Genomic DNA, 11,730 nt, shown 5'->3' with positions numbered 1-11,730 from the left:
TCTAGCCGTGTTGCTGCCTTCGACTCATGTGACCCTTCAGCTTAAGTACTACTTAATCATAAATAAATAAATAATAAAAATAAAAATAAAAAAAAAAAAGCAAACTGATTTTATTTGGCTGGTGTCGTATAGTAGGCTATTGTAACAGAACCTTCATTGTGGAAATAAGTTCGCTGTATCGCATTTAATTTATAAATCTCGTTTCAATATATTCATTGGCATCAGGTCTTAAAAAAAATGTAAGTAACTGTTTACGTTTATTAATAAACACATTTGTTTTCTAAATGTAGTACCTCAGTTTATGCAATTAGCACCCCAACCATAGTCCCAACTTCTAAATTAAAGTTGTCATTAATGCAGATACATCAAAACACTTTTAAATAACATTTTATTTCAATTTAATGTTTTATAACCTGAATTGTATTACAACAAAACAGATGTGTATGCTATTCAGTATTACTGTTTTACCTAATATATTGTACTATTATTGAGCACTGTTTGATATGAAGTGTTTGAATATTTGTACGTATAATGTTAACAGGTGTGATGTATGAGTATTGGCTGCTTGACCTGTTGGATGTTATCAATTAGTACATTTTGTCGAGTAGAAGGCTTTATGTTTGAAAACGTTTACTGAAAAGAATAAACCAGTGAGGAAATCTCTAAATCCCCTCGGCGTATTGTTGAAAAGCAACAACTAATGTCGAACGCAACACTGTTTGTAGCTGTCTGTGGTCCTGAATGCTGATGAAACTGTCCGGCTCACATGCAGCTCGTTTCTGTCGAGGCTGACAAGGTTTTTGAATATGTGCCTCACTTTTAGTTAGATGACACTCATGGCACCGTATAGTGTATAACTAATACATGTAAAATTGTCTTTAACTATATACATACAATATCTAAACCTGGAGGCTTTGATATGTTATTATGTGATCTTCAGGACCTGCATCTATACCGGGATGACTGTAAAGCAGGTTATTGATGAGGCAACTTAATTAATGGACTTAGACTTATATTTTGACATCAGAAGGGAATCCTTTGATGTCCTTTGATGTCACACTTCTCGTGTGAAATGCAAGCCTGTTAAATGTTCATCCAAGCTTTTAGATGTCCACCATTGACGCTGGCTGGGTATAAATACCCGTACTCCCAGCATCACAATGTTTAATTTTACATTTAATCGGCATGGATGTTACTGTTAGATATTTGATTATGACATTATTTTTCTTTTCTAATGTTCATTCTAGTAAATTAAGATTACTGCTTACGTTATCAAAAAACTTAAACTCGAACATTATTAGCTGATTTATCAACCATGTTGCAGTTCCATACAGAAATGCATTTTCGTCAGTGGTCATCAGCTATTTATATAGTAAAACAAATTAGCGAAGACAGCTGAGGAAACAAGTTCCCTTCAATGAAATCTTATTTTTAGCAACCCGCGCATTGAATAATTTATGCACATCATCAGTCAAGGACACTTTCAAGATACCCGATTTGAATCCCTGAGTATTTGTAAGTCATTAATTTGTTTCATTCTCTGCGTACATGCAAACAGAGGTGGGCAAGGCAGTATCACACAGCAATCTACTACATGCTGTAGAATTCCCTAAATAACCCAGCTTCCTTTATTCTTAGATGACCTTTGGAGAAAAAAGAAAAATGTTAATTGTTAAAATGACTATAACCCAATGCAACCATCTCATAGACTCAGCAATGTTAACTTGGTTCATTTAAACAGAAACTCATAGTTAATAGACAAATTATTTCGATTACCCTTATTTACACGAGCAAGCACATTTACAACACGAATTGTATAGGTTTCAAGTGTCTAGACTCTCACTCGGATACTAAGGACACGCCTTTCAGTAGCTCCTGACAGATCACAGTTACATTAAGACAATCACTATATTTTCATGGACATCGTTTCCTCCGCGTTGTATTGATGATATGGCTTTCTTCATTTTTTAATGCAGATTCAGAAAAAAAAACAATATTCAGTCTTATAGGGCTGATAATCTTGCCCTTCTGTCTTAGAACCCACTGACCGCATCACCATATTATTGTTTATCCTTTCTGTATCAGCTGAGAAACAATGATATCTCCTGACTTCAACCTCGCTCTCACAGCTCCTCTCTTCACTTGGAAAGCTTTGTTTGACACTTCAGTCTAGTTGGATGTGATTCTCAAGATCTATGTGATTGACAAAACAACCAAACCAATCGTATTTCGGGACTGTCGAAGAAGATGTATCCAGACGTCACCGTACAACCAATCGAACAGTCCCTCATATGAGCATGCTAGATAAATCGATCACTAGGCGTATACTTCCGCGTACATGTGTGTCCTCAACATTTGTAATAGACTGAAAGGATGCTGCACCGTTGGTGCGGAGAGGTATAGCTCTGCTGTGATACGGCCCTATAAATCTACCGGCAGGATCACCTTCCATTTAAAGACAACCTCCTCCTTACTTCAGTTCTCACTAGTGATGTCGCCTATTTGTGTTGTGAACCTGTAAAGAGAGAGGCAGAAGCCGGCTCTTTTTTTTTACCTTCTTTGATTCTTCTTTTGTTTCTTCAGTTGTTACCTTTCCCTTTTTATTTTAGTATTGTTGTTATTAAGACACACTCGTGTTTTATTATTATTGAACCTTTTTTTCTTATACTTTTTATTTATTTATTTTTTGCTTGCGACAATAATATCAGGTTTACGGGGTTGATCTTGCACAGGCTGGCTGCAAGTAGTATTTTTCAGTTGTGTAAGAGATATAGTGACATTTTTGGCTTTAGCTCTCCTAGTAAGGACGTCTTTAACTTTATATATAAACGGTAAGGACATTTCATTAATTGTTTCTTTGATTTTATTGCTAGTTAGACATCTACTTTGTAATAAGTTGACACTGACTTAAATCTGTAGTCTACATGTATTATATTTTTTGGCATGTTTAAATTAAACATAATGATTACATATGTGCATTTTGTTGTAATGCTGTCTAATACTTCTAGATTAACTAGTTACTCTTAATGTGGTATGTAAAAATGTATTAACACTCGTTAGAATAATGTTCACTGTGTGAGAAGTACCCATATAGCTATAGGAACGAGTTTAGGATGCTATAGGTAGTTTTTAGTGACGGTACATGTGTTGGGAATTGAACTAGTAAGATTAATGGATGGCTTTATTTGAGGCTTAGCGTTCATATACACTATATTGCTATTATAACGATAGCTTTAAAAAGATAGCATTATTGGACATGATTAGATTAATATCATTCTACACAGACTGCAGTAATTGTATTAGCTAGGTAATATTCTTAGTGACAGGCAACTTTCTCAGCTGTTTCAGAGCAGTAGCCATTGAAGGAATTGAATAGACATTAGAATGGGTGCATGTGTTTGTGCTATACCTTGCAGAAAACACTATGTGCGTGCTTAACTGAATGCAAACACAATAGAATGGAAACGTCATTTTATGGTCTACTATAGGAATTAGGTTTGAATTCCAGCCAAACAAAAATCTGAGAGAAAAAATAAGCTGCACTTGTGTTGGTTATTAGCTATTAGTGTGGTTAGTGTGTGTGTGTGTGTGTGTGTGTGTGTGTGTGTGTGTATATATATATATATATATAATATATATATATATATATATATATATATATATATATAGTATATATATACAAATTAGGTTGGATAATCCGTTACCTAATGGATAAGTAAATTAGGCAATGGATAAGATCATTAAAATAACTCCCATGGTTGTTTAAAACAAAACAAAACCAAAACCAAAAAAAAAACCCAACTAATCTGGCCTGGTGCATGGATGTTTTTGCTAGTACACTTACCTCAGTGTCACCTCAGTTTTGTGAAGGGTGCAGCATCACTACTAGAGCTACTGTACCCATCTACCGCAGGACAATAAATCAAAGTGCAAACAATATTACATCAAGTAATGTGTATATATCATATGCCCTTTACTGTAATAAATAAATACATATATAAATATTGGTGCTAATATGTGTGAGGAGGGTGTACCTTTATAGTGAAAAGTGTATAAGTAGTGTGAGCAGTGACTGTGGTTCATTTATTTCTAAACTCCAATCGACTAGATAAAAAGTCCAGGGACTTTTAAAGTGTGTGTTTTTTTTTTTTTTTGTTTATTGGTCGTTTTGTGACGAGTTTTATTGAACGACAATTTGCAACTTAATTTAAACCAGAAAACAATTAGAATACCATTAATTAATTCAGCAATGTATGCATTGTTAGAACAAAAATGCAACAAAGCGTTAAACTTTAGTGCCTCTAAAATTGTCTAGCAATATATTTCCTTTTTGTATATACCGATAGTCGGCAACCCATGCATTTTAAAATATTTACCGGTAGTATTTGAATGTGGATTTAAAGCTTGAAGATGTTTAAGAAAGAATGCGGGGAAAGGTAATTATTTTGAGACAGCATTACTACGATACATTTGCGTAACTTCACGTTAGCCGAAATGTTTGGATCATTTCCTTACCTCTCTTAATGTGTGTGTGTGTGTGTGTGTGTGTGTTTGTTTTAAAACGCCAACACATGCATATTGTTAAGTTCAACGATTGGCGTGTTAGAAATTGCAAATTTCCATTTGGAATGTTCTTGTTCGTAGCTGATGATTGGCTAGCGAGAATGTCAATTAATACAGCTAATTTCGCGCTAGGGGGGCCTAGGTTCAGTGTAGCCTTAGGGTTCGCGCTAGATTTGGAAGAAGAACGGAGCTGGTTCAGAGGAGGTTTTAAGAAACTACAGTAACTAAATGAAACTGCTATAAAGCTGAATTTATCAGTTAAGGTATGTAACATTGTTGTAGTAATGCACGACTTGCAAAGGTTTGCTTAGCTGTTGCATATAATTCAAATGTTTTTTTTTTTTTTTTTTTTTTTTAATGTGAAACGAACATAACGTTAAAGCTTGTCTAAATGTACGCGGAAATGCGATGCAATAATGTACCACTTGAAACGTAATTCGTTAGTGTGCAAGTGGTGTATGTGCTTAAAAAACAAAACCAAAACGGAGACCTATATTTAATTCAGCCAGGTTTGGAACGGACGGGCCTGTAAGTGAAACAGAGTAAGTCTTTACTTTGAAAAGCATATTATGGACATAAAATATTGATTTCCCTGTTTTGTGGTTTGAATTTTACCTCTTGTTTTGGCAAACCACATTTAATGAAGAACGTGTTTTAAAGAAGGGTAGGATATGCCACATGTATGTAGAAAAGTATGTGTTATATTTATATCATTAGCCTTCATAATCTGATTTTTTTCTTCTTTTTTTAACATTCGTTCAAGTCTTTATTCAATATGACGCTTAAATGTTTGTATATTTTCTTATACCAGTATGAATGCGTGGCCTTGCTTGTTTGGCACGTATATGTACTGACTGTGCGTCAGTATTTGATTGATATTGTGATTAATACTACTCGCTACAGGGGTGCACGTACAATAAAATCCCGTTATATACACATTTTAAAATAAAAATTACCATTTTAATGTATCTATATTTAGACATACGCGTCTAGTTCGAGGTACTGTACTTAGGGTAGGCATTAGAGTTTAACAAGCACGTAATTAGGTTACATTCTCGTTTACGTCCCCGTACTTTGTGCTTGTGATGACTTGCAGTCAGTAACAAATCCAGCCTCACATGACTACAGCTTCAAACTAGCGGTACGTTAGTCCTCCCTAACGTTCTGCTTGAGTGCAAAACAATGTCGTTTTCGTTAGTTCTTTGAAAACAGGTGGGAACTGTCCTGCTGAATTCTGGCACTTGCTCAGGTATGCGCATGCGTCATTAACGTTGACTTGTCTGTGTGCTTTGTCTTAAGCTACTGAATTTATTCATCGCCGTGGTTTTCTTTTGAAATTTGTCTAACAAATTAAATGTATATTTTAGATAACATAATCGATCTGTATGGATAGATGATGGAACCAGATGTCTATCATTATTGTTACTAATACTAATACATAGAATAGTTAAATTGCATGTGTCCGTATATATAATATATATATATATATATATAAATTATTATATCATTTAACCTATTCTGATTACAAATCTTTACACGTTATAAATGTAACTCGGTAAAACACCAACAGTTAATGGGAACACTAAACGTACCGTATACCAAATTTTTTTTTTGGGGGGGGGGCCTGCATGCTAATATGAAAAAATATTATTAAAATAAAAACACGGTTGCGAACTGATGAGATCCTGGTAAAACTTTTGAAACTTACAAAAATAGTGCTTGTTTAAACCGTTCCCTTACCGTAACACCTGAATTATTATTATTTTTTTTTCTGTTGGTCACCAGCACACAGCAAGAGGACTGTTAAGCAGGCAAAGTGGAAACAGAAACTTGCGTTCAGTTTCTTTTTTTCATTTTTTTTTGACATTTTTGATCAAGAAACTGCATTTGTTCAAATATAGGCAAATGAACAAAAAAAAACTGAAAACGAAGCTTCTATGCAGTTATTCATAAAACAAATAACACACACATTCCAGTTAATTGTTAAACTGAAGCACGGTTTGAAACTAACAAAAATGTGCTACTAGTCCAAAGGACTAGTACCTTTTGAAACTTGCTAGTCCTTCTGTGAACTGCCTTGGTTGGAATCAACAACAGTTGGGGCCCCAAAAAATAGGCTTAGATTTTATTTTACTAAAAAATAAACACTGTTATAAATTTAGATGTACCTTTTTTTTTCTTTTTAAACAAAGCACCTTCGTAAACGCTCATAGATCAATCAATTACCTATTTGCACCTTGTTACTGAGCGACTACTGTACTGTGTGCTGAGAAACTGACAACACCAGACGGGATAACGGGGGAAACAAATTCTCTCGGCTGTGTCGCTTTGCTGACCATGAAGCTCAGCCTAGGATTGACACTGATACAAATAAAATTGTTTTATTTAACTGTACATTACATATGTTGCTATTTAGAAAAATACTGGCTGACTGAGTTACTATCGACAATAATTAATGTAATCACTTACACACGTGGTCTTCGCTAAAGTCCCAATTTAAAGACGGTATGTTTCACTAGCCCTCGTCGGCAGCGGGAGAGAACCACTTCAGCAAGTACAGTAGAATCTGCCAGAACTGACAGACGCTGAAACTACTAGGTTTAGATACTAATGAGAGCATAACAAATACAAAAGAAAAACGGAGGTATTTAAGAAAGCTGGGAGGCCTTGTATGAATGGATTTTATATTTTTACGCTGCAATAACAATTCTGCATCTGAAGCATCCACAGTATAATTTGACAGAACAGGTGATTTATTTGCACTGTGCAGAAGCTTATTTTCCCCCATTAGTGCTTGAGCGCTCAAGGAATTACTGCCTGTGCACCTATTATCAGTGATTTAAAGCCTTGTTCAAACTAACTGATTATCGCTCACCATAAATAAAAATTCTAGAACAAGAAAAGGCCGTTCGGCCCACCTACGTTCCCTCTAAAGGTCTGATTACACTGGGCAGGGTAGCGGTACGAGGTAAACCGTGCAGCAAAAAAAATGGAACGTTGTTTTGAATGGGTGCAATTAAACAGAGTGCGGATCAGAAAAGCAGCACAGTGGAAAATTTCCATCTAGACCAATCAACAAGTGTTGTGTGACGTTATATGTACTATGTACAGTGAGATGGTGAACAGAAGACCGGTTTTCAGGGTCAAAAAATGTGATACGTCCCATCCAGATTATAAGTGTACGCTAAAGAAGCAAGACATCTGGGATACAGTAGCTGCCAAACTAGAAATGGCAAGTAAAAATATTTGCATTTGAAGAGCAACAGAATACATACACTATATAGCGTATTGTATGCCACAGACCTCCAAGCAAAACACTTCAAAGTTGTGGGGGGAATCTCAATGACTGTCTTTTTGTAGTATTTCATGGAGGTTTTATGTACAGGCTTTTAAATTATATTGTCATAACTCTTGGATTCGCCATGCAAGGTAAAAAGTTTAGTCATGCATGCACACTATCTTTATATGGTGCAGAATAATTTTTTGTTTCAGATGTGAGAGAGAAAAAAAAAATATATAAATGAAAAAATGTGTAGGTGTATGTCATTATATTATAATGGCATGTGTGTGTACTGAGCATCAAAAGAAACTTACCACTGTTAACACATTTTTTTTCGAAAAAAGGGATATAAATGACGGACATGGACGATTTTTTTTTTTTTTTAATCACTCAATCATTCAGCCTTGACCATGACATGCTTGTGTGACTGACTGAGGCATATGCACGTAATCGCCTAATTAGTGAGACAGTTGATTGAACACTGGATATGGAGTGATTTCAGCTGTTGAATTGCAAGCTTCACTAAAAGCAGTAAAGAAAATCACAGAAAAAAACAGTAAGCCATGTCTGTTGAGAGCAGTGCCTTTATGCAATCTGCAGGCTGGACTAGGGCAGCATACTGTGGTTACTGTGTAACCAGACATACTGTCAATGACAGACCACAAACTGGGAGACTAAGAGTCACAACACCTGCCCAAGATGAACAATCATTTTGCAGCATCTTCGTGATTCCAACTTTTTATTAAGTCACTGCACCTGCTCTAAAACAGTTTGTCTTTTTTGATCACCTCTAGTGAATTTTATCCAAATATAAGTGATACGTTTCTTTTGATGCTCAAATATAAGTGATGAGTTTCTTTAATATAAATATAATGGTCACTGAAGGATGCTGCATTTTTTTTTAGAATAGACATACACAAATATATTTAACCTTTATTTCTTAATTCATTTTTTCACAACATTAAAATGTGATAATACATTTACATATACCACAAGGTTTCCTGCCGCCAGTGTAATATGAAAAAACGTTACGGTTTTCTGCTACCGCTTTCGGTGTAACCAGACCTTAAGTTTAATTTAGTTAACCACTTTGGCTGAAGCAACTTAACATTTTTTAGCCACACTGGAAAAACTTAAGCCACTTAACAATACAGTAAACAAGTTAAACCTACTGTTTCACAAGGTAGAAAAGTATTTTATTTGAATACACGTACAGTGCCGAGAAAGTTTGTGAACCCCTTAGGATTTTCACTTATTTCAAACTTAAAATGTTATTAGACCTTAATCTTAGTCCTAATAATAGATAACCTGATTAAACAAATGACACAAAGATGATTATTTTTCAACATTTATCCACAAATGATTCAACTCTATCCAAATGTGGAAAAGTCTGAACCTTTAGATTCAGTAACTGGTGGCACCCCCTTGAGCAGCAATGACTTCGGTATGACAATGAAAAAACAGAAAAACAAAATACTTTTTGAAACTGCGTGTTTCTGGCAATGCCATCTGTGAAAATGTTCTTTTGGGACCAGGGATTAGGTTTGAAATCATGACTGTGTCACCTCCCTGTGATTCTCATAGTCATATTTTAGTTGTGTGTACATGGTTGGTATGGTATAATTTAAAAAAAAAAAAAAAAAAAAAAAAAAAAAAAACAGTCAGTCGGCTGACTTTAATTGGAACCTCTGTCCTCCCACCAAACGCAACGTTTGTGGCATAAATTTTACGTGAACAAGCTAAAGGGCTTTTATTGGGTGAAATGAAATCAAACTAAACACTCTATATTGATTCATCTACCAGCACACATTGAAAGTAATCGTGGTGGTAGTCATACACAAGCACATTTTTCAAAGCCTTCACCACCGTGGCGAAGTTTGAAAAAAGTTGAGCCACACAGGAAAACGTTTAGATTTGTGGCGAGCAGCTTACGGGAACGTAGCCCACTTATGCTCGTTCGCTTAGTACAAGTGTGGTCTGTTAACACTCACAGTAAATAAACAAAAAAAAACCCAACCATGTAGTTTATTATGGGAAATGAAACCTCTGAGAATCTGTGGCTAAGTGGACTGCCCTTCCTCCAGGCTGCTAGCTAAAGGTCTTACTATGGTCACGAGAGGGTTACACAGTAATGTTCATGACAGAATCCAGTCTTTTCTTGAAGGATCCGATAGTCTCTACTTCAACTCTGTCCGGCAGCCTGTTCCAGTAGTTCACCACCAGTACTCTATTGGTATAAGAAGTGTGTTTTTAAAACGTTTTGGCTTTAATTCATTTGAAATATGCTGACAATGAATGTAAACGACACCAAGCGAGTCCCACATTTTAAACATGTTACTGTTTATAGGCAAGAACTCAACATTAATTGTGTTTTAAGCAACATACTACGATAATGTTCATTATGGTAATTGTTTCTTTATTAGTTTTAAAATGTTTAGTAAAATGTGGCCTAGTTTGTGACTTTGTTGTAACCGTCCCCCTTTGTAATTACATTTTCTTTATTTTTTTCCTTTTGTCGTGAGGGTCGCAAATCCGGTATATATCTCCCCATTTTTGTAAAATGACTTTACCCTTGCTTCAAATATGCAGGTGAAATGTCTGTGTGGCCATGGCGGCTAGTGCATGGAAAAGTTCAATTCAAGCCCTGTGTGTATAGGGACACCAATATGAATGTTATAACTGGAGAGCATTATAATTTTCAGAACAAATGTGGAACCAGCTCCCCAGTAATGTTGACGCTGACACCCTGGGATCCTTAAAGAAACTGCTTGATTCTGGGATCAATAGGCTACTAACAACCAAATAAGCAAGATGGGCCGAATGGCCGCCTCCTCGTTTGTAAACTTCCTTATGTTCATATAAATGGGGAAGGGGGGTGCCGCTGGAACAACACATCTGACTAAAATAAAATAACTTCCTCTCTATAATGCACATATAGTGAAGCAAAGATGTATCTTTCTGTGAATTAACCATGCATAAATCTGGGCTCCCAAATGGCACATCCAGTAAAGGTGGAGTGCTCCGTGTGGAGTGCAGGGGGTTCCTAGGGGGCAGCACACAATTGGCTGAGAGCCGCCAGCGTAGGGAGGGCTTAGGTCGGCAGGGAAATCCACATTTCACTGCACACTAGCAACCCCTGTGGCTGATGGGGTGTCTGCAGTGGAGCCATTCAGCTCTGTGTTGTCCTCTGGCACTATAGGTCTGGTGGCTTCGTTGTGGATCCACAGTGCGAAAAATGACAGATAGGCAGCAACACATTTCAGAAGATGCATGTTTCAGCCTCTGTTTCCAGAGTTGTTTGTTATTTAAATCCATGTGAATGGGAGACTCTACGTTACGAGACTCTACGTTACATCTGTTGGAGTTTTATTAATGTGTATCTTAAGTGTCAAATAATGTGCATGTATTAATAATGGGCAAATCTATCTGTGGATTATATTTAACCTCTTAAACCCCCAGCCTCCCACAGGCAATTTCCGCCTGGAGGGCTATGGCCTTAAATAAATCGCATTATCTTCCAAAGTATAGACAGCACAGGCATGGTTCAGGGCTTGAATAAAGGGATCAAATTCTACATGAGTTTACAAAGTTAGGCCCAAGGGTCCCCATATGGCCAGTCATATATTAGTTTCTTGAGCAAGATCTAAAAGGGAGGTTACCTTCTGGCACCTCGCATGCAATACATTGCCACATGAATTAGATTTTGTAATCCTCTTTTTTTACTTATTTGTCCAATGTTTCATTCAAAAGGTGTCCTTTTTGGAGAGCTTTGGGGTGCCCGACATGTACTTATGTCAAGAAGCAAAATGAGTTTATTTTTTTCAAAATAAAGTGGCTACACTCATTCAAGCACTGCTGACACGTGAACATCTGTTGGTTATTGGATA

At 36.2% G+C, this 11,730-nt stretch overlaps 1 protein-coding gene across 5 annotated transcripts in view; it reads left to right on the top strand.

Annotated features, from left to right (window-relative positions):
* The first annotated feature begins 2,619 nt into the window (after window positions 1–2,619).
* Window positions 2,620–11,730, top strand: part of LOC121296223 (ELAV-like protein 2) — a 92,009-nt gene continuing 82,898 nt past the window's right edge. For 3 of the 5 annotated variants that reach the window (XM_041221571.1, XM_041221553.1, XM_041221562.1), the window contains exon 1: window positions 2,750–2,831. The gene's annotated coding sequence lies outside the window, so the exon portion shown is untranslated. Of the gene's footprint in view, window positions 2,832–11,730 lie in introns of all 5 variants that reach the window. The other 2 variants (XM_041221583.1, XM_041221578.1) reach the window with 2 other exon arrangements.

The sequence above is a fragment of the Polyodon spathula genome, chromosome 2, assembly GCF_017654505.1.
Source record: "Polyodon spathula isolate WHYD16114869_AA chromosome 2, ASM1765450v1, whole genome shotgun sequence".
NCBI lineage: Eukaryota > Metazoa > Chordata > Actinopteri > Acipenseriformes > Polyodontidae > Polyodon > Polyodon spathula.
The sequence above is the reverse complement of the archived record's forward strand: the minus strand, read 5'-3'. Positions and strand labels throughout refer to the sequence as shown.